Here is a 24,585-nt window from a genome sequence, read left to right as displayed (position 1 = left end):
ACTGCTGAACTACATACCCAGATACTCCCAGTCTTCCCCAGCTTTTTTTGTAAAATGGTTTCCTAAAACAGAGCACATTTCTCTTCCTACAGTTTTGTACACCCAATGGGATGAAACAGAAGCAGAGCAGTTTCTAGAAACGTTCTTTATAGCAGTGGCTTTGAATTTTTAAAGAATATTTACTTATTTTTAATTTAATTTAATTTTTTATTTGTTCTTTTTAGATATACATGACAGTAGAGTGCATTTTGACATATTACACATACATGGAGTATAACTTCCCATTCTTGTGGTTGTACATGATGTGGAGTTCCACTGGTTGTGTATTCATATATGAACATAGGAAATTTACGTCAATTCATTCTACTGTCTTTCCTATTTCCATCTCCCTCCCTTTCCTTTATTCCCCTTTGTCTGATCCAATGAACTTCTATTCTTCCTTTCCCATTCTCTTATTGAGTGTTAGCATCCACATATTAGATAGAACATTCTACCTTTGGTTTTAGGGATTGACTTATTTCACTTAGCATAATATTCACTAGTTCCATCCATTTACCAGCAAATGCCATAATTTCATTCTTTATGGCTGAGCAATATTCCATTGTGTATATGTACCACATTTTCTTTATCCATCTATCTGTTGAAGGGCACCTAGTTTGATTCCATAGCTTAGCTATTAGGAATTGAACTGCTGTAAACATTGATGTGGCTGCATCACTGTAGTATGCTGATTTTATGTCCTTTGGATATACACAGAGGAGTGGCTAGCTGGGTCAAATGGTGGTTCCATTCTAACTTTACTGAGGAATCTCCATATTGCTATCCAGAGTGGTTTCACCAATTTGCAGACCCAATAGCAATGTATGAGTGTACTTTTTTCCCCACATCCTTTCCAACATTATTGATACCTGTATTCTTGATAATTGCTGTTCTGACTTGAGTGAGATGGAATCTCAGTGTAATTTTAATTTGCATTTCTCTAATTGCTAGAGATATTGAACATTTTTTTGATCATTTATATTTCTTCTTCTGTGAAGTATCTGTTCAGTTCCTTAGCCCATTTATTAACTGGGTTATTTGGTCTTTTGGTGTTAAGTTTTTTGAGGTCTTTATATATCCTGGAGATTAATGTTCTATCTTAGGTACAGGTAGCAAAGATTTTTCTCCATTCTGTAGGCTCTCTGTTCACATTTTTTTTTCTTTCTTTTTTTTTTTTTGGTACTGAGGATTGAACTAGGGCATTTACCACTGACCTACATACCCAGCCCTTTTTTGTATTTTATTTTGAGAATGGGTCTCATTGAGTTGCTTAGGACTTTGATAAATTGCTGAGGCTGGCTTTGAACTCACAATTTTCCTAGCCTCCCAAGCCACTGGGATTACAAGCAGGCATCACCATGCTCAGCTCTGTTTACACTTTATTACTATTATTATTAATTTTTTATTTCTTTAGATGTTGACGGACCTTTATTTTATTCATTTATTTATATGCAGTGCTGAGAATCGAACCCAGTGCCTCACACATGTTAGGCAAATGCTCTACCACTAAGCCACAACTCCAGTCCCCTCTGTTCACATTCTTGATTGTTTCCTTTGCTGTGAAGAAGCTTTTTAACTTGATACCATCCCATTTATTAATTCTTGATTTTACTTCTTGTACTTTAGGTGTCTTGTAGAGGAATTCAGTTCCTAAGCTGACATGATGGAAATTTGGGCCTATTTTTCCTTCTAATAGGTGCAGGGTCTCTGGTCTAATGCCTAGGTCTTTGATCCACTTTGAGTTGAGTTTTGTGCAGGCTGAGAGATTGGGTTTCAATTTCATTCTGCTACATGTGGATTTCCAGTTTTGCCAGCACCACTTGCTGAAGAGACTATCTTTTCTCCAGTGTACGTTTATGGTGCCTTTGTCTACTATGAGATAACTGTATTTATGTGGGTCTCTTTGTCTTCTATTCTGTTCCATTGGTGGCTTTGATTTTTTTATGGCATTCTTGTCATAAGAGATACAGATTATATTATGTATTTATCACATACACACTCAGATTTAAATTTCTGAAACAAAAGTTTTAAGCAGAAATATATCTTCTGTGTGGTACACTATGATGTTGTCTCTTTCATTTTTTTAAAGTTAACCATTATATTGATGTAATGATCCCCTTCTGAGTCATAATCCACATTTCAAAATTCTCTGCTTGACCAGGCAATATCTAGGTGCTCTTCTCTTTTTCTTTGTCCATGCCACCATCCTATCTCCTGAAACACAGTTGTACCCTTTGGGCCCTTGAGCTCAAGGGCACATGAAGGAGTATCAAGATGGATGACACCTGTGTCTCTGTCAAGATCAAATGCCATAACAGCCCTAAATCCCCTGCCTGAGCTTTTACATGAGAAACACAAATGTCTAGCTTATTGAGATTTCTCATTTTGATTTTTCTGTATCTCATGTCCAAAACCAATCCCAACTGATTGTGCTAATGAATTGTGTGTCTGGTTTGAATTCCATTTATCTAAATTCCTATACACTGTTTGCTTTTTTTTTTTTTTTTTGGTACTGGGGATTGAACCCGGGGTGTTTTACCACGGAGTCAAATCTCCAGCCCTTTATTTATTTTTTATTTAGAGATGGAGTCTCACTAAGTTGCTGAGGACTTTGCCAAGTTGCTGAGGCTGGCTTTGAACTCACAATCTTCCTGCCACAGCCTTCAAAGCTGCTGGGATTATAGACATGCGCCACCACACCCAGCACCACTGCTTTGCTTTCTATCAGGAGAGGAAGAACAGAGGGCAAAGGAGCCAAAGTATTTCTCACTCTCCTCTTGCTGTAGTTGGCATCTTCCTGGCAACAGGTGCGTCTCCTCCACAGTTCCAGTTCTTGCTAGACATGGTTTTCTTTCGTTGAGTGACCTCAGCTCTCAGGCTCCACAGCACTATCCTCTCCCTTTCCGGATGGGGGTTGCTTCCTGCTGCCGTGGATCTCTGAGTTTTCTCACCATACTTTTTTGGCTTTCAGTCCTCCAGACTCCATTTAACTAATTCCCTGCATTAAATTTCCTCTATGCTGAATACTTGGAAGCAGTTGCAGATTTCCTGATCAGGCTCTGATTCAAATTAACATATACAGTACATTAAATAAAATTTCTCATTTCCTCCTCACCCTGTTGGGCAGTTACTACTCTCCTTCCTCCTCTCTGCTTACAAATGAAGAAACTGAGGACCCCAGAAGTTATATAACCTGCCAAGGTCAGGTGGTAAGTGAACAGTATTCAACTCCAAGCTACTGCCTTTATATCCAACTTTCAAAAAGCTTGAACATCTTCTGGATTTTTTTCTTTCAAAAAGTAATCATTTTACCATGTTGATTTCCAAAGGTCTAGTCACAAAAGCTATTATATGACCTCACTCTTTGCTACCCATGTAGGTAGACTCCATCTTCCAAATGCCTCCCCATAGCAGGCTGATGTCCTTTAACTTCTGCCTTAGAGAAAGGTTCCAGCCTTCCTCAAGGTGTCTTCCCACCCTGGGATAGGGGAGCCCTTTACCTCCCTTCACATCAAAGTCTTAATTATTATTCAAGGACCACATTCTCTCATACATAAAATGTTTATTGAGTGCTTAGTATGTGCCCAAGGGCTAGGGTCTGGAGCAAAGCACACATGAATGAGAACCTGTTCTTGTACTCAAAAGAGCTCATTGTCTAGGAGGGGAGACAGGTATATAAAATAATGAAAGCACACTTACAAGAAATACTGTTGTGAAATTCAGCACATTAGCAGCATAATGAAGGGGTAGATCTTGAACTGGTTCTTGAAGAATAGTTGGAGTTTGAGAAGTGAGGGATATTGGAAGAACATTTCAGGCTAAAGGACGCAAAAGTTCAAAGACACAAAACATTATACTTGCATCAAATAGGATGTGTAGCTCGATCCTCATTATGAAACTCAGGACTTTTACATTTACCCAAAGAAATGTATGTTTTTCATCCCTACACACAGGTAACCACAAACCTATGTTTTAGAGAGACACTATGCATGCAAGTATTTGCATATAAATACAGACATATATACATATGTGTGCTATGTATGTAAATATAGGCATACATATTGTCTTCATTTTTCTTTTCCTTTTAGCCATTATAACATATTAGCCCAACTCAGTGAATAAAGAATAAATACAAACAGAAGAATTAATTTTTTATCAAAGTAAGGAAATCTAATTGCCTCAGTTATATCTGTAACTGCAATCACCACACTAACAAATTCCTAAGCAAAAATGATTGAAATATAAGCCATAGGCACATAGCTCTCTACAAGGACATTCCTTCATAGGAAAAAGTCTAAATGGACCTTGAAAGCTCAAGTTCCTTTCTGGAAAAGTATTAAATAGAATGTGTCCCATGTTTGTTAACATTTAAGCTGAAAGTACGATGTGAGTAATAACTGATATTTTCCACTGGGCCAAGTCAGTTTGCATCTATCAGTTTACAAAATGACTGTCTGCCTCCAAATTCCTTCAGCTCAAGGCAGGACCACTCAGTAAGAAAAAAAGAATCAAGTTAATTTAAAGCTGCCCAGAGTTCTCCAAGGAGGCCCTGGGCAACCTTCTGAATTGCCACCTGATGGAGTCTGGCTGCTCTATAGTGGTGGGGTTCAGGGAGGCTTCTCCTGCTGCCCTCCACCCAGCTCAGCTCTGCAGCCAGCTGAGCTGACCCCTGAGCAGCCCCAGTACCTGCAACTTGCAGGCAGTTTGTGCATTATTCCATCTTTTGCACACCAGCTCTTCTCTCTGATTAGCTTGCAAGGTCCACGAGAACAAGAAATCTCTCATGTATTCAGATCTTTGGAGAAAATTTAAATTATGTTTCCTAAAACAAAAAAACAAACAAACAAAACCCCCCAAAAAAAATCTCCCAGGGGATTTCCTTTCTTGTTTTATCAGTTTTCTTTTGTCATTCTGACTCCAGGAAAAGGGCTATATAAATCAGCTTGGAGATGAGGAGATTGTGGCAAAGCCCTTAAGAAGAGTCCTCCTGACACTGAGAAGTAGGGGCTTAGAGGAGTGGAGTATGGCCAAGTAAGGAGGTGAAAACTATGTGCCTGGCTGCCTGCTATGACCTGAAACCCCAATGTGCGGGGCTCTAGAGTTGCAGGAAAACAAGCAGGTGAGTCTATGGAGACATAAATCTGGGGGCTTGTCCTTGTTTCTTTGGGAAGGACCCACCACTGAGCTGTAAGACAGATACGGCAGAAAGGCATGGCAAGATGGGAGATGCCACAGCTCCCTGGTTTCATCAGGTTGGCAAGGAGAGTATTCCTAGGTTTCCTATGGACTTAGAAAAAGCTGTGGAAGATAGCTGGGCATAATCATGTCCACTAGCTCCCCAACATGTTGTGGGATATGCCTACCGGGAGGAAGCAGAGGTGCCCTGGTTCTGCCTCTGCATATTCCTAAAGCCTAGAGCTTGAGGGGGAATATTCTCGGAGGGCATGTATAATGGGGCTATCTGAGAGCCTGCAGCAAGATGCCACCAGCTCCAGAGACAGGAATACATGAGGACACTATCAGCTGAAGCCATCGCTGAATAGACCAGATGTTTCTTTAGCTGAATGCTGTCATAGTGGGTACCAGTCAGATGCCAGAGACAAGAACAGAACAGCCACCAGCATCCAAGGTTGGCAAAGACCCAGATAATTGGATGGGGACCAGGTACCCTTCTAACACCAGCAGACAGGTAAGTTATCTTCCAAGCAAGGCTTACCTTGGAAGATGGGGGAAAGGAGGACATTCCTGACAGGTATTTACCCTAAAGAGTAAATTTAAGCTAAACAGACTTACTTAACTGAGAAGTGTTGTTGCTTGATGTATTTAAGTGTATTTTTTCCTTTTGTCCCGCTGAGGAACTTAAAGTTCATCAGAAAAAAAAATTACAAGGTCAAAGTCTCTCACATATTCTGAGTTTTGTGCAATGAAATATTTAACTTGACTACATTTACTAGTAGAGATTATTAGCTCAGAGGACCTTTCAGTAGGCATGTATTTGTTTTTGACACAGTGGTCTTGCTATGTTACCTAGGCTGGTCTCAAACTTGTGTCTCAAGTCACCCTGCTGCATCAGCCTCTCAAGTAGTTGAGATGACGGGTGACAACCAATATACCTGGGTCTCAACAATATTTTAGTAAATGATGTGGGTTCATAAAAAGTCTGTAATTGCCTTTATCCTACCAATTGTTAGATGGATTATCAAATTTAATATCTGCAAGAAGATTCAATGGTTTCTAATGAACCAAATGTTAAAGAAAATTTGAAGATGATTAATTTTTGCTTATGTTTATACTTGGGCCTACAAATGTACAAATTCTACATCTACATACGCATCAATTCCACTTTAATGACCTGTTTTTCTTGTATGTACTGCACTTGTCAACCACTTCCAGCCACTTCCTAATAAAGCACAGAAATTTGGAACAGAGGGAATAAATGAAATTGTTTTTGCATTCTTTATTTTTTTTTACTTAATTTTATTTATTTATTTTTATGTGATGCTGAGGATTGAACCCATTGCCTCACATGTGCTGGGCAAGTGCTTTACCACTACACCCTCAGCTCGTTTTTGTAATCTTAATGTGTTGGTAAGATTTGTGTCTGTTGCGCTCTGCCTCTCACCAACCTACCATCTTTTAAAATTAAATATATATATTTTGGTTTTTTATTGTTTTAGAGACAGGTTCTCACTATATTACCCAGACCATGCTGGAACTCCTGGGCTTAAGTGATCCTCCTGCCTCAGCCTCTACAGGTCAGTACTACCACAAGCCCCTGACATTTTTTTTTTCCTTTTGGTACTGGGGGGTTGAGCCCAGCTGTGTTTAACCACTGAGCCACATCCCCAACCCTTTTTTTTTTTTTTTGAGATAGGGCCTCGCTAAATTGCTGAGAGCCTGGCCTGAAACTTGCCATCCTCCTGCCTCAGCCTCAAGTCACTGGAATTGCAGGTGTGCACCACCACACCCGCCTAAGCTGAAAATTTTTATCTACTAAATATTCATTTATCTACACCAACAAGCCTTAAGCACTAAGGTTAAGTAATTTTTACCATAATGACCAGTTGTGACAAAATTATTCTACATGTGACATTTCACAGTTCATAGAACTCTTGATGTGTTTTCTCTTCTAATTCCAGCCACTCCAGATCTCTCTATAGCTCACTCTAAATAAGACTTTGGAGAAGCCCTTGCCAAGGTGGTCAGTGATCTTTACCTTGCATAATGCAGCGGCAAATGTTTAGCTTTTTTTTCCTTTTTTTTTTAAAGAGAGAGAGAGAGAATTTTTAATATTTATTTTTTAGTTTTCCACGGACACAACATCTTTGTTTGTATGTGGTGCTGAGGATGGAACCCGGGCCGCACGCATGCCAGGCGTGCTACCGCTTGAGCCACATCCCCAGCCCCGCAAATGTTTAGCCTTTAATTGATGTCTTGATAGCACTCAGACAACTTTCTGACAACATTTTCTTCACTATTTCCTCTTTCTTTTCCTTTCTTTCTTTCTTCTCTTTTTTTTTTGGCCCATCAGCTACTGATGTTTTCCTAATTTAGTGGCTTCTCCACTTCTATTCAGTGTCCTCTGCTTTTCCTTTTCTTTCTGATGATATGTTGAGGGTCTCAGGGCTCAGTCATGGGTCTATTTTCCCAGGAAGTCTGACTCAGAGATAGGCCTTTCCTTACCTTGGCAGTCTTTCTCCTGTTCCAGCCTCCTCAGTTTACAATGTCTGAATGTCCTTGCTCTTTCTATTTAGATGTTCAGCAGGTATCACAAATTAAGTATGTCCACTTTTGTTGGCCCTCCCAGATGTGTTTTCCTGATTCCCAGTTTGGGGCCTAATGACAGTCTTGACTTTGCTTCTTTTATATGCCCTGGCCCTGGCTTCGCTACTTGTTCTGGCTCTAACATTAAATTGGCTTTGATTTACTGGGCTTATTCCTGCGTTAAGCTGCTATAGACCTATAGTCTTGCTTTGTGCTTTGGTTTCCAGGTTCTGCACTTATTTGCTCTTTTTCCATGGAAAGTCATACTTAGCTCCAGCTTTTCTAAACCACACCAGCTCCTTGCCCTATACCCAAGGCTCTGGTTACCAATGATCCTGGTGTTACTATCTGCTTGAAGGCTTAGTTTTAATGAAAACTCCTTTAAATTATAGTTCCTTTATACTTTCTCCTTTCATGAGGACAGTTAATCACACAGCTTACAGGATATACATCATCAGAGAAGGCTTATCAAGCATTCAATTGCATACTACCTTTGCCTTTTATTTAGATTATAATCTAGAATTGATAAAGAGGTTCATCTCTATTACCATCTCCTCTTGATAAGTATTATCTGCTAGGAGTGCATTTTGGAAAGGATTTTTTTTTTTTTTTGGCCAGGGTCTCACATACGTTAATCAATCACTCTACCAACAACAACAACAACAAAACAACTTCATTCATTCTCACTAAATTACCCAGGCTATCTTCAAATTTGCAATCTTCCTGCCTCCTGAGTAGCTAGGATTACAGGCATGTGCCACATCATACCGGGTTCGTTCAGAGGGATTTTGAGTTATTAAACTCAGAAGAAATGAATGGTCTGATCAATTGATGATGTGCACTCTTTACATTTCAGGGAGGAAATTTGCTTTTGCCAGTCATACATATCTAAGATAGCATTCTCTTTCCCAAATGCTTTTTCTGTTCTTATATGAATACAAATGTTTTATTGATACAATTAATTATCAATTGATAATCATCAAAAATGCTAATCTATTAACTAATGATAGTAACTTAATAACTGATTAATATAGTAATAGTAGCACTGCTAATAATAAGTACCATTACCATTTCTAGAATATTGTACTCTTTGCCAAACAATATATCAAGAATTTTGTAAAACTGACTCATTTTATCCTTACAATTAGCCCCTGAGCATTCAAGACTCATAGATATGAAGAATGGACATTTCTCTCAGATAGTAAAATGATACAATTATTTGAACCAAAGATTGTATTATTCCAAAGCCATAAGGCATGTTAGAAAATTTTAAATTAATTATAATATACATAAAGTTCCCAGATCTTAAGTGTGCAATTAATGAATTTTTACAAACACCAGCACTCATGTAGCTACCACCAAGTCAAAATATACCCACCAATATCTAAAATATTTTCAATACCTCAGAAGTCTTCATTATGTCTCTTCCTAGTTGCTGTTCCTCCTAAGAAACAGGAATTATGTCTTTTATTACCATGAATTCATTCAAACTACTGTTGAAAATCACATAAATGGAATCCTATGGTCTAAACTTTTGTGGGTTTTTTAAATCATTGTGTCTGTGAGATGCATCTGTGGTGGACAGACCCTCAGGTGGCTCTCAATGATCCCCTCCTAAGTCTGCCAATGGGATTTCTAAATGGCAGAGATCATTCTGGTCTGGATGGATCAGAGAAGTAGCACTGGAAATCCTCTTGGAATGCTGAGGGGGACTTGGAGAGGCAGGGCAGGGAGGAATACCTGATTTGGGAAGGAAGTGCAGCTGGCCAAGTCATGGTTATGACCAGGTGCGAAAAGCAGCTGAGTCTGAAGACATGCTCCCTGGGCCTTAGAGACATGTCTAGGATGTACTGTAGGAATGAGAGCTGCTTAGTATTTCATAACAAGCAGTCCTTCAGCCATTGACATGATTCTAATTGCTCATTCTTTTTCATTATTCTTTTATTTACGGGTTTTTAGAGTGCTTTGGGGGCCAGTGTTTTAGTTGATCTACTTTCTCTTCCTCGTCCCAATCTAGAACACAATGTCTTCTGAGAAACTTCCATTATTCTCTGGTATCCACTAAAGAAATATTCTGGTTACATTCAGCCAAGAGGGAGCAAAGGTCCTCAGGGGCATAGTCTCCCTAGTACTCAGCCTCCTGCCTTTACAAACTTCCTCCCAGACTAATTTCATTTTAATGGACATGCACAATTGTCATCAAATGTTGCATTAAAAATAGTTTTCTGGGGCTGAGGATATAGCTCAGTTGGCAGAGTGTTTGCCTTGCATGCACAAAACCTCCGGTTCAAACCCCAACACCGAAATAAATAAGTAAATAAGTAAATAAATAATTTTCTGCATTTACTGAGAGTACCTTGGCCTAGAGAGGCAGCATCACAGGTATCTTTAACACAAGTAATGCTGAGAAATCTTTGACACATGCCAAGCCTTTTAGAAATCTACAAACAAAAACTAATTCACACCAAAATCTTTCCAATAGAAAAATCAACTTCTAGTAACAAAAAAGAATGCAAAATGCCCTGACAAATGTTTTTGTATTTACTGTTAAATCAAGTCTCTTCAAATTTGTTCTAGTCTTGAGATGATCTCAATGCTCTAATCAAGTCAATGGAAGAACTGAATTGAGGTGGCCAATTCCAATTTTGTAGAGAAAGAAAATTTTAGAAAAATAATAAAAATAATTTGGAATAGAATTTTCTTTTCTGGCATATATGATGAATCAGACCATATTCTCAGCAATTTTTGCAGAGATTTGGGGAGACAGACTTTTTTTAACATTTATTTTCTAGTTGTAGGTGGACACAATACTTTTATTTTATTTTTATGTGGTTCTGAGAAACAAACCCAATACCGCACGCATACTAGGAAAGCGTTCTTCCTCTAAGCCCCAGCCCCAGCCTGACAGACCTTTTATGGGTTGCAAATACCTGCTATTTACCTTTAATTATGCTAGCATGAGGCACACATTTATGGTCTCTGCATACCATCTTTCCTTCCTCTTCTCCTTCTTTCCTTTTCTGCTTCCAATCAGAGTGTTTGCCTAGCATGCTTGTGGCCCTGGGTTCCATCCCCAGCACCTCAAAACAAATTAATTAATTAAAAAAATAAAGTAAAAATAAATTTTATTCTTAAAATTTATGTAATTGAGTCCCCAATGGAAAACATTGTGTAAAGACTTACTCAAAGAACCTAGGCAACATGTCAAAGGAACACAGGAACCAGGTCAAAGGAACAGCTTTAGATCAGATCTGACCAAAGTGAGCACCAAAATTAATAATGATAGTAACAGATTATAACTCATCAAATAAAATTAGAATACATGTGACCATACTGACAAAAATAAATGACTGTGAACCAGACATGGTGGCTCATACCTCTAATCCCAGCTACTGGGGAGGTCGAGACAGGAGGATTACAAGTTTGAGGTCAGCTGGGGCAACTTGGTGAGACCTTGTCTCAAAACAAAATAAAAAGGACTAGTGATATAGCTCAGCGGTACAGCACCCCCGGGTTCCATCTCCAGTACTGATAGATAGATAGATAGATAGATAAATAAATAAATAAATAGGAAAACTTTCTTAAAATAAAGCCAACTAATCAGTGTAAAGGAGTGATGAATTTAGAAAATCACTCTTTGAGAATCATCATAGTGAGTGTTGATTCAGGCAAGAAATAGCACGGGTTGCTCTAGTAGTAAGTTAAAAGTTGACAAGGAAAGAAATATCCCCTGGTCTCAATGAATCTCTCCATAAAATACTTATTAATTACAAAGGAAAAATAGTGATTTTTTTACCCTGAGGAAAGTTGGCAGACACCTGTTTAACTGAGTGATCCACTCAGTCACCAATAATGAGGTACATTGATGTTGTCATTTTTTGATTGACATCACTCCTGGAATATTCCTGACACAATTATACAAGCTGAAGCCAATCATAAGGAAATATCAGATAGATATAAGTTGAGGGGCAAATACAAGGGCTCCAACCTGTTCTCTTCAAATAATGCCAAAGTCATAAAAAGCAATAAAACATTGAAGAATTATTTTAGATTAAAGGAGTCTCTAAAAAGAAATGACAGCAAAATGTAATGCAGGATATCAAATTGGTTCCTGGAAATTATTGGGCAATCAGCAAATTTTGAAGAATTTTATGGATAGATGGTAGCCTTATACCAATGTTCATTCTCTGATTTTAATGGCTGTATTCTGGTTATATAGGAAAAAGGCATCCTTGTTTTTAAGAAATATACAATAAAGTATTTAGGGGCAATTGGAATTCGTGCATGTAACTTATTTCAAGTGGTTTAGAAAAGAAAGGAGAACAAAAAAGTGAGCATCGTAAAATGTTAGCATTTGAAAACTTTCAGTAAAGGAAACGTAAAAATTTTAAGCGCTTTTGTGTCTTACCTGTGATCTTGAAGTCATTTCAAAAGTTAAAGTTTAAAAAGGGTGTGCAGCCACCTGCAGAGAGAAGAAGGGCCTGCAGTAGTCAGCCTCCCACCTAGGAGGCAGGGTGAGTTCTCCCAGGAGACCAGCAATGGCTGGGGGAGGCCAGGCCAAGACCACACTATTAATTCTTCTCCCTGCCCCCCAGACTCCCCCATAGTCTGTAGCCCCCAGTGTTTCAAGAGGAGCCCTTGCCTTGTTCCTGCTGCTATCTGGGTGCTACTGGGGAAACTGGCCATGGCCTGCAAACTGGGAACCCTTTTCCCACCCACCCCATTCTCCTCCTCCATTCACTATCTACACTTTAGGTCCAGCCCCCCAGATTGAGCTGGCCTTCACCTCCAGGTTCCTGCATACCCTCATGATCCGAGTCAGGGCCGAGTCTTCTGCTCCCAAGATGAGATGAGGCCATTGTGTTCCTTCCTTCTTGGAGCTGGTTCCCAGAGCTTCCACTGAGGCCTGGGCCCCTGTTTCTTCCCAACACTCTTCTCCCCGCCCCTAGGAATTTTGCACCTCTGGGTGAAGAAAGCGGGGTAGGAGTGGAAGAGAAGGAGTATCAACAGTAGGGGGGGCTCCTGGGGCCTGGGAGGGGCAATCCTCAAATTGAGGGGAGAGAACAGGAAGGTGGCCATCTCTTGAGCTCCTGTCCCCTGCTCCTACACCTGTTTTCTCAGCTGCCTCCATTTGGGGAAAGTGGGGCAGCTTTGGGGGAAGGGGTCCCAGAAATTCTTGATGATTGACAACACCCATTCTTTTGCTGACCCCAGGAGTTCTGAGAGTTGTAGTTTATTGTCAAAAGACTTTGGGACTTCCAAATTATTTGGGCCAAAGACATGAGATCTGAAGAGCTGACCTCACCCATTTAGGTGGAAGGTTGAGAGTCTGTTCCCCTTTAGATCTCTGGGTCAGAGATGGGATGCCCTGGAAAGACCCCTAGCTGCCCTATTCCCTCTCCCCACAGAGTTCAAGCCCAGTCTACAGTCACATAAGTCACCCAGACATAAAAGAAAAAAAAAAACCACATTTTTTTAAGGAAATGATTTAATAAAAGAAAATTACAACAACAACAAAAATTTAATCCTTCCAGCCCTTTATGTGCTCCCCATTCTACCCCTTTCTTCCCCACTGCTGCCCTCAGTGAGGTGCACTGGGTGGGTTCCCCTTCTGTTTGGGGTTTGATGACTTTCTTTTGTTGTAGGGCTTTGGTGTTCCTTCTGGTGTCATTTCCCATCCACCCCACTCCCCACTGGGTTCCCTAGGTGTTGCCACCAGATCTGATTCGTAGCCCACTGAGAGGACAGAGAAGTGCCTTTTCCCAGCTTCTTACTAGAGATCTCTTATCTCTTCTCTTTACCCCCTCCTTTAGACTCTCCTGAAAAATCGCTGACTATATAGCTTTGGAAGCTTAGCTCTGAGAACCATAGACAATTTCAGTTTTAGGAAATTAAAACCCGTTGATTATTTAAAAAAAAATAAAAATAAAAGGTGTGTGTGTGGTGAAAAGATATTCTCCCAAGACAACAGTAATCCCTGCCTCAGGGGATTATACACACTTTCTAATTTCTGTTTATTTGCATTTCTTTGTTTTCTATAATGCCAATATAGTTTTTTAAAGAGAAAGAAATAATAACAACAATCTCTTGCTCAGAATGAAATCCAGTTGCCTTGCTCTTTTAAGCAGGCTGCTCTCTGCTTTTCTTGCTTTGTCTTCTAGCTGCGCCCCTCAGTCCTCAGCTGCAGTCAGACTGTTGGATTCTAACTGCCCTCCCCATCCATGCTAATCACATCCCAACTCTGTTTTTACTCTGTCTTCCTCGAATTCCCTCTTTCTTCTCCACCTCTCCAAATCCTTCCCATTTTAAAAAACCTAGTTTGAATCCAAGTCCTCTATAAATTCTACCCTGACCACCCAGCAAAATGGAGCTGTCCCTCCACTGACATTGCTTGTGTAATTTGGCAATTTAAAAAATTCCAAAGTAATAAATATTTATTGAGTGTTTACCATGTGAAAATAGCCATATAAGGTACTGTATGGGACTCCAAGATAAATAAAGCACTCTCTCTCTAAGTAGGGTATAAAATAAGTACTCAAAATTATAACCAAATGCAGAACATGCTCTGTGCTCTGAGGTGTGGCCCACAGAGCTGTGGGGATTGGAGGAGGGAAGGGGAAACCAACAGACTGGAGGCTATGTATTGTCACTTAGTCTTCACATCAACTCATTTTATAGGGCTAGAAGATAAGATTCAGGAAAGTTTTAAAAATATTAGCCAACTTTGTATACCTGGCTAAAGGGTAGTGAAGAATCAGAATTCAGATCTAGGTCTGTTTGGCTTCAAAGTTTCATTCTTCCCACAATCTCTTATACATTTAGAGATTTAAGAAAGTTTTCATGAAGAAGTGGGTGTTTAAGATGAGGCTTGAATCATGGATAAGACATTAGTGAGGGAGAGAGAAGTAGGTTCCATTTGCAAGTGAAGTGCAGAGCTAAGGACAGAACGAGTAGAGGTAATGGTAAATGGTCAAGTTACATGGGCCCAAGGAGTGTGGGTGGTGAGCTAGTAATCCAGTAGCAAATGTCTTTCATTGGGTCGGAAACCATTTTACACACAAGTTTATGTGGAATGACTCAGGAGTGCTCCTGGCAACCTTCTGAGCTGATGTATCAGTCAACTTTTACTATATAACAACCACTTCAAAAAAGGCTTAAGTTAGCTCACGATTCTGTGGGTTGGCAGTTGGGATTTGCTCATCTGGGAGATATGTTAGCTAATCTCACCTGGGCTTTCTAGTGGATTGGTTAGAGCCCATAACCTAAGGTGACCTTGGCTACATGTCCAGTGGTTGGCAGTCAGTTAGAGCTGTGGTTCTCTTCCACAAGTCTGACTTGAGTTCATCCATCTTGTGGCCTAGCATTTCATGTGTGGAGAGAGGAATCCTCAAGGCCTCTTTGAGATCTAAGCTTGAAAATGGTACAAGATCACCTCCACATATTCTACTGACCAAAACAAGTCATAAGAGCAACCTAAATTCAAGGAGTGGAAAAATACAGTACAAATTTTGACAGGCAGGAGATTTAGGATCTGCGAGTTATCAGCAACCTACCATGAATGAATACTATTATTATTTCCATTTTTATAGATTGAGAAAAAAAGGTTTGAGGAGATTGAGGAATTTTCCTAAGGTTTCATAATTATAAAGTGTCGCGACCCCTCGCCAGCAAGGGAAAACACGACACAGGATTCTTCTTTCAGCAGTTTATTTAGGCCTTGTTTCATGTATCATCTTCTAGCGACCCCCCCGCCGAGCGCCCAAGCACAGCCTAATAAAGCCTCCCGCATACCAATCCCAAGCTGCCACGTGGATCTCTCTCATAGGGTGGTAAGGGATTGCGCGCCAACTCTCCAAAAAAGGAGTTGTTTATCACAGGCCACAGTGGAAGCCGGCGCCATCTTCTAATGGCGGCCACGGTCTATAAGAATGGCTTACCACAGTTCCCCCTTCTATTTTATAAAACAATGCAGGCGAAAGTAGAGGTCCTATCCCACTGTGCAGAAGTGGCTGCAGTGTATGGTTCAGTCCTAAGGAGGGCCCTTCCCTAGACCTGGTCCCATATAAGCCGACGCCTTTTTTTGTAGGGCGGGGCGTGGACGTCAAACTCGCATGCAATAGGACATGCTTTCCTTGAGGTCCGTTGAGGGATCACTCAAGTGCAGTGCCTTGCCTCGCATCCTGCATCGTGATGACGGCAAAAAAGAAAGGGGATTTTACAAGTAGCCGGTCAGTGACTATGAGGTTGGAAGTGGCAACACCATCCCTCAGCCCCTGAGAAAACGAAGGGTCCAAAGCATAAAGTGCAGCACCAGCATGGAAGCCCATCTGCGTGCAATGGCAACAAGGCCTGCAGAGTGCATGGGCCTTCCATAACTGGGAAGGCAGGAAGAGGAGGGCATGCCAAACCCAGTGCAATGTCAAAGATGACTTGGGGTGCAATGGCCAAAACCCAGGAAATTATTGCTTAAGTTGCGCAAGCCAAACTTGTGGAGAGATACCATTCTCTAGGGCTGCAAAAGCCTGGACGATCATAGCCTTTTCTTGGCTATGACGAGCTCTTAGGCGACAGAAAAGCCACAGACAAAGGACAATCCCAAAACAACACATTGTTCCAAAAATGCCTACTCCCACCCATTCCTTAAAGAAAGAAAAGGCAGAAGACAGCCAATTCGTAAATTGGCCCAATGTCACAGGGTCCACACGAGTGTTGTTCAACATGGCAATTTGTGTCAGTTGGGTCTGGATCAACTTCTCTGCTTCCATGGACCAGTTTCCGGCCAGGTACTGTCCGATGATTTGAGAGGTATTTCTGGAATCATTAAATCTGAGAGATGTTATACATAGATGTGCACGATGATCAACACAACCCAAATGTACTAGGTCTGACAATTCCTCAACTTGAGCTTGAAGCAGATCTATCCTTTGATTAGCAGCCAAAATCCCAGATAGAATGTGTTGATTAATTCTACTTTGAGATTCAAGTATGGTGGATGTTTGTTGAATAACCTGATTAATAGTGGCAGCAGTTTGAACCTGGCTGGCCATGGCTACTCCAGCTATAACTGCTGCAGCAGCAGACACTGCCACAGCTGTCACTATAGCTGCCGTAATTCCAAAATCTCTACGGGCTCTAATCAGTTCAACAATAGGAAATGACTCTGGATCCGCAGTAACTGGGATCGGGACAAAAGTTGGAATTTTCATAACCACTGCCATAGGCCAGGATCCATTCCAACACTCAGACAAGTAACAGGTAGTATTAGAACAATTAAGCATCCCCTGTGATGTAACATTAGCCAAAAGGAACAGAAACGGAGATTGGAGACAGACTGTTGCAGAGGGTAACGTTGCATTACCTAATAGTGCATTGTGTGAAATAGATTTGAGTCTCCTACCCCACCCCGAGTCTTGGGTACTGCCAGAAACATTAAACAGCCAACTTTGGACTCCTCGTAATTGAGCCAAAGCGGAGATGTTGGCTGTGGCCCCCTTTTCATTGGAAATCAACCATTGAAACCAGGACCAACCCGCTCCTATAGAGGAATTATTGTTGGAAGAATTATACAAGTACCTTTTGAGAGAGGGGGAAAGGGAAAAACCTTTGGCGACCTGATGTTTCTCCCAAGAGTGATCTTGACAAGGTGTAAATGTAGGAGGGAAGCCATACTCAGGGGTGCAATAAGGAGAAGCCTTAAAATGAGTGGCATTAGAGGTCTCATTAGAAGGAGACAACGGAATTAACACCTGGGAAGTAATGGCCAAAGTGGTTATATTTAACTCAGATGTATTTGTCGGGACTCTTCTTGTCAGGCGTTCTGGAACCCACACCGGCTCCGTCCGGTCCCGGCCCCCGGTGGCGCTCCGCTTTCTCCGCAGCGTGAGCCCGCTCCGCAGCAGTGCAGGCAGGTCCTTCAGCCGCGGCCGCAGCGACACCGGTGGCTGCTCGCGCTCCGGCTCGCGGGCGCTGGGACTGCGGCGCAGAGCGCTGTCCGCCGCCGCCACCGCCGCGACCAGGGCCGGGTTCTCGCACGGCGGCTGCATCTTGACTGAGCCCACTGCCATCCTCATGCCCAGACCGCGGCCTCGGCCCCGGCAGCTTCTCTCAAAAACATCTGCAAAGTGCTCTGCTTTACCTTAAGTCCTTTTGAACGTAGCAACCCATCTAGGGCCAACAAAATTGGGCTTGAAGAGGTAGCGCCCATAATGTTTTTAGAGCTATAAAGGAAGTGAAAGTACAAAAATCCCCGCTCTCTTCCTTTTACAGGGGAGCGTTCCGTTCTATGAATTCCCCGCTCTCTTCCTTTTACAGGGGAGCGTCCTTTTTCCCGCTCTCTCTCTATTTACAGAGAGAGCGCCCCGCTATTTGCTTGCGGATTCCCACTTTACCTGGGAACTTACCGGTGCACCACCCTGACTGCTGAAAGTTCTGGATCCTGGGTTCGAGGAATATAATTCCCCGTCCGGGCCACCAATTGTCGCGACCCCTCGCCGGCAAGGGAAAACACGACACAGGATTCTTCTTTCAGCAGTTTATTCAGGCCTTGTTTCATGTATCATCTTCTAGCGACCCCCCCGCCGAGTGCCCAAGCACAGCCTAATAAAGCCTCCTGCATACCAATCCCAAGCTGCCACGTGGATCTCTCTCATAGGGTGGTAAGGGATTGCGCGCCAACTCTCCAAAAAAGGAGTTGTTTATCACAGGCCACAGTGGAAGCCGGCGCCATCTTCTAATGGCGGCCACGGTCAATAAGAATGGCTTACCACAATAAAGTAGTCAGAATTTGAAGCCATATCTGTGTAGAACCCAGGTTAAAAAGGGTATGTAGTAGTTGTACAAAGTGTAGTATGACTGACAAGGTGATTTCTCATGCAGTTTGGAAAGATAAACTGCTGTTGGTGGGTTTTGAGAAGAAAAGTGTAAAAGTCTTTAAGCTTTAGAAAGATTTCTCTGGAAAGCCTTGGGACTGGTGAAGTAAAGACCAGAAGAAGCAATGCCATCACAGAGGCTCATAGCATGGCTAAAGTGAGAAGAATATTCTCTGTCACAATCACCACAGCTGCTATTAGAATGGTAAGAGTGAGAATATATGTCTCCTTCTAATAAAGAGAGAATAGATTCAAGAGACACTGTAGGGTCAGAATGTATAGGATCTGGCAATAGACTGGGCATGGTGGAGGAAGAGAAGAGGAAGGTGAGCCTCCAAAGTTACAATCCTAAGAGTCAGAGAAAAAGCAATGTTATGAGCAGAGTTAAAGTTGGAAGAGAGAGTTGGGTTGGGCATTCATCAAGAGTCTGGTTTGGGACTTGTTCAGTTTAATGAGTCAGCAGAAGAATCATGTGGAAGTGCTCAGTGGGCAACTGATGAAGGAGGATTAGAGCTGGGAGAAACTGGTTCTGCAGGAGAGGTTTGGAAGTCATCTGCAAAGAGGGGAGATGAGGAGCTGTAAGACTGGACGAGTTTGCCATAGGGAGAGACGGTGAGGAGAAAAGGGAGCGTGGAGGAGAGATGTTAAATGTTAGTGTCATCCACTTTCTGAGGCTGTCCAGATTAAATGAGGCCAGCAAAATAGAGAGGAGAATTGTCAAAGAAGTAGAAGAAGGGCAAAGGTCAAGGAACTAGAGAATTTGAAAATGTCAAGGAAAGAAAATCTCAAGTTGGAAAGGTTATCTGCCCTACAAATGCTACCAAAAAATCAGATTGATTGTGTTTCTAAGCAAATGGTTTGAAGCCATGATCATCAGAGTAGAGGTGGAGGATTGGAGAAGTGACTGGAGATTGGATCTAAGGCAGAAATTCTTAATATTATTTGAGTTGGGGATAACTTTGAGAATCTGATGAAAGCTATATACACTTCCTCCAGGGAAAGAGATATCCATAAAATACTTCATATATAGTACCAGAAGTTTTTTTATGGGGAGGGTGGGGGGGACTGGGGATTGAACTCAGGGGCACTCCACTACTGAGCCACATCCCTAACTCTATTTATTTATTTTTTTAGATACAGGGTCTCACTGAGTTGCTTAGCATCTCACTTTTGCTGAGGCTGGCTTTGAACTTGCAATCCTCCTGTCCCAGCCTCCTGAGCTGCTAGGATTATAGGCATGTACCACCTCTCCTAGCCAGAAGGTTTATAGAGTTACATAAAATTCAGAAGATTTATTCAGTCAGTGGGTTACATGAGCTAGAAATAGACTGCATATTTTGAACCTCTGATCTAAGGGTGAACATTCTTATCCACATCAAAGGGAACACAATTCCTCCTATACATGTTCATTTCCTTATGGCATAGTTTTATAATCCCAGGTCCTCAGCAGGCTGGGGCAAGGATTACAAATTCAAGGCCAGTCTGGGCAACTTGGGGAGAATCTGTCTCAAAATAAAAAAATAAAAAAAGCTGTGGATGCAGCTCAGTGGGAGAACAACCCCAGGTTCAATGCCCTGTACTGCAAAAAATAAAATAAGACAACATTGCAGCACAAAATGTCAGATCTTCTCCCCTAAGTCCTCCCAGTAACTGAGGGATTGCTAATTTGATTGCTCAGATAGGAGGACAGGTCCTGAACCTGTTCTATAGTAGGCAAGGTTACTACATATAGCTGCAGTCCTGCTTCCAGCCATCTTTTCTTAACTTTCTCTTTCTGCTGTGTGTGTAGGAGCTTCTGCCTTTGCTGGATATACCAAGTGCTTCTCTCCCAGCCTGGTGCATCTGTATGGGGAGCTCTCACTCTCATTCTGTGCCCTCATGTTGGAGCTTGCCCCTCAGCCATAGACTCTGCCATTTTTTTTATTTTCCGAAGAGTCTTAGCCACATCTGCTCTCCCCTCTTTTCTCCCAGGTAGAAGCAGAGACTCTGCTGGGACTCAAGGTTATGCAGTTGTGCAGATACTTGTTCAGAAATGTGCATGTGAAGGGAGGAGGGAGTTGGGCTCTTCTCTTAGAGACTCTCAGCAGCAACATCTGGACTACACATGCTCTTCTCCCTGGTAATGGATCTTCTCCCTGGCCAAAGGGGTGACTAGATTCATGCTGGAACAATTACATGTGCCAGGCAGTGGTATAAGTGCTTTATACAAATTAACATTGAATTCACATGAACCCTAAGATGAGAGCTCTTTGGCTTAGAGAGCTAAGTCACTTTCCCATGTCAGAGTACTAGAGCGTGAACAGAGGTACTGAGGTCCACACCAGACAGCTTGGTTCTCAACTCCTGGGCTCAGCGATTCGAGCTGGATCATTTGGAGTTTTTTCCTAGGACATTTCCATTTGTGCTTAGGTAGACAATACTGATGGATCCCCAGGAAGGCGGATTGTGAATCTAGACATATCCCTGCGTATGTCTGCCAGGGGTAAAATGAAGCTGATAACTAGAGAAAAGCAGAACTGCTTAGCAGGTTTTAAAAGCATCAAAGCGTTGCTTCCAGAAACCCTCAGCCTTGCTCGTTTTATTTTTTTCCCAATATTTATTTTTTTAGTTGTAGTTGGACACAATACCTTTATTCCATTCATTTATTTTTATGTGGTGCTGAGTATCGAACCCTGGGCCCCGCACATGCCAGTCAAGCTTCTACTGCAGAGCCAAAATCCCAGCCCCCAGCCTTGCTAGGTTTTTATCAGTGTAAGATATAAGTAATACCAGCCCCCCTTACCCACAGAGGGTACGTTTCAAGACCGCCAATGGATGCCTAAAACCACACATAGTACCGAACCCTATAATTTAATGCCTTTTACGTCTCGACTAAGTACTTATCACACATGGTGGCCTTAACTTCTGTAGTTTGAGATGTGACAGCAAAACCAACACAAATTTCTTTTTTCTTCTTCACAATTTCTTGGGCAGAAGATTTTTCTTAGCAGCATAGCATTTTTTCTCCCCCACCCCTTACTAAGTCAAGAATTTTCTCGTTTCTTTTTTTTTCCCTTTTCACTTTAAAGAAGCAATTTATGGCTTCCCTTCAACATATCTGAATTGCCAGCATCACTCCTCTTTTTGCTTTGGGGCCATTATTGAGTAAAATACAGCTTACTTGAACACAAGCATTGCAACATCATGACAGTCCACTCAGTGCCTAATCAGCATGTTCAGTATGGATAATTCGAGTCCTGGGTGGGATGGAGAAGGATGGTGTGTGAGAGTTCATCACATGACTCAATAGCATCCAATGTTAAATTTATGAATTATTTGTTTCTGGAACTTCCCCTGTTTGATATTTTCACACCACAGTTGACCATGGGTAACTGAATCCTTGGAAAGCTAAGTGGGGATAAGGAAGGGGAAACTACATTACTGCAATTCATCTTAATTGATTGTGCTTTTTCAAACAGCGTTTCTGTCATTGGTGATCAAAAGCATTCTGATTGCTAGAGAAATACTAGATTGATGGGTTCCATGCAGCAGACTGTGTATAATCATTAAAATAGGGAGTAAGGTGGGCTCAGTAGTCCTGGTTAGAGAAATCACCAAAGGAAGAGCTCAGATAAAGTAAATTAATCATGGGTTCACAGAAATTAATTTAACAGGTGACTCACTGAAGTCTTAATCTGCTTTATCCCAAACATTCCAGGACTGGTAAACAGGCTTTATGTGAGCCACTGCACAGTAGTATGACATCCTCTCACGCATTTCCGGACCTGAGCAAATTTCCAGATTCAAAATCCACTGAAAGAAGAGGAGACAGAATACCCCTTAATAAGGGTTCTGCTGTGTCCATTATGAATCTCCCCTTCTCCTTCCCCAAAGGGACTTGTGGTCTATATGACTATACTCAGGAAAGAGAAATACCCACACTGAGGAGGAGAGTCTGTTGGATTTGGGGTCCTAACCCACACTAGTTTGTTGTTTCCTACATATACCACTGTATTGATCTCATGAGGGTCAGATGGTCTGAAGCTGAGTTCTACTCTAAGTCACCTCATAGAAGGACTAATGGATCCCAGAGTCCATTTCTACAAATATTTCTCTGGTCCCTGATCCCAAATGAATATTCCTGGCAATTGAATTTTTCTTTGTATCACTGACCCATGTAATAAGCAAGCTTAAGAGGAAGGGTAAAGTGGAAGCTATTGGAGGTCCTCAAAGCAATTATCTATTCCTTGCAAAGGAATGTAAAAAGAAAAAAAAAATAGTCCTTTGGACATTGATTACATATTTTTTATTTTTATAATCATTCACTCATTTTATATTCCTTTTTAAATCCTGGGTTTTGGAACTTTCTTAATTTCCCTTGTTTTTGATGTTATTATTAGTGTATTACTTGAGTCCAGAATTTTTGTTAATGAGCTAATGGTTTTAAGATTTATATCTGTTTTAAATTATATTTTAAAAACATAAACATGCACAACTAAATCTTACTTCAACATATAAATCGAAGCTGGTAAAAAGAAAATGTTACCCTCCCTCACTAAGAGCAATTCATTGTCTTGAGTCCCTGACAATAGGGACAATGACAGCTGGTCATGGAACTAAAGTAGTAACTTATTTATTCATAATTATGTGAACCTCATTCTGCTAGTCATATCTATCTTGGGAACCATTTTGGAAATTAAAACAGGTGCTCAATACAGAATATGAAGAGAGAGGAGCCAGGTTCTCAAATTATTTGGGTGTTAGAAAATTTTATTTATTTCCTCCTGAATAGAAAGTTTAAGTGTTTTAAAGATCTCAATTCCACCCCCCCAATAAATCATTTTGTTTAATCAAATTTTAACTAATATCTCAACTGCACTTTTTAAGAAACTACAAAGATAACGCTAGAATCTGTCTAGGAAAAGAAAAAAGAAAAATAAAGGGATAAGAATAACTAAGTGTTGTTGAAAATATGGTTATTTAATGAGAATATGGTTATTTAATGAGAGGATCACATTCTCTCACCCATTTCCAGCCCAATAATAGTTAAAAATGAAATAATTAAAATAGTGTAGTATTGATTGAAGAATAGATATAAACTCAACTAATTAGATATAGCCCAGAACTTGGTATGGGGAAGTATAAAAACTTAATGTATAAATAAGAGTGAAGAATTCGGTGGGGGGTGTTATGGAAATTAGACACTCTAAAAAGAATTTAGATTTTTACATCATGTGATTTATAATAATAAGTTATTGTCATATTAATACGCTTTTTTAAAAACTTTTTTTGTTTTTTTCAGTGCTGGGGATTGAACCTAGACCTCATGTCTGCTGGACAAATGCTCTACCACTTAGCTACATAATAGCCCCTTAAACTGAACTATTTTTACAACTATAGGAGTATTTTAATAGATAGTCTTTTGATCACTGAATAAAAAAATACTAAACCAAAAAACAATAAAAGAGTAAAAATGTAAAAGAATTGACAGGATGTTTATACTATAAATCAAAAGCAATCATAAATATAATGTAAAAACTAATGAAAAATAGGGAAAAATAATACACCTAGTAAAAGATCAATGTCTGTACATATACAGAGCTCAGAGATGTTGATGAGAAACTGTGTGTGCTTTCAGATTAAAAGACGGGCCAAGATTGTGGAAAGTCAGTCCACACACATATAAACACATACATACAAAGAGAAAAGACAGTGTTTTAAAATATAAAGAAGTAATTTAGCCTTGTGAGTTATGGTAGGGGTGGCTAACTGAACACCAAAATATCTGATCCTGTTCAGCAATTTTTTCATCACATTTCTTTGTCACCTACCTTTTGTGTAGGTGAAGCTATAAAACTGGTCCCTGTTGAAGGAATGTGAATGGGAAGTAATTTGTGTCCCTTTTAGAGCAAGGCTTTTATCACTGTGCTGGGTC

This window comes from Marmota monax, unplaced genomic scaffold (genome assembly GCF_021218885.2).
Source record: "Marmota monax isolate L192 unplaced genomic scaffold, Marmota_monax_Labrador192_F-V1.1 WCK01_AAM20220418_F8-fsc00023, whole genome shotgun sequence".
In the NCBI taxonomy this organism is placed as follows: Eukaryota; Metazoa; Chordata; class Mammalia; order Rodentia; family Sciuridae; genus Marmota; species Marmota monax.
Note: the sequence above shows the minus strand (reverse complement) of the source record.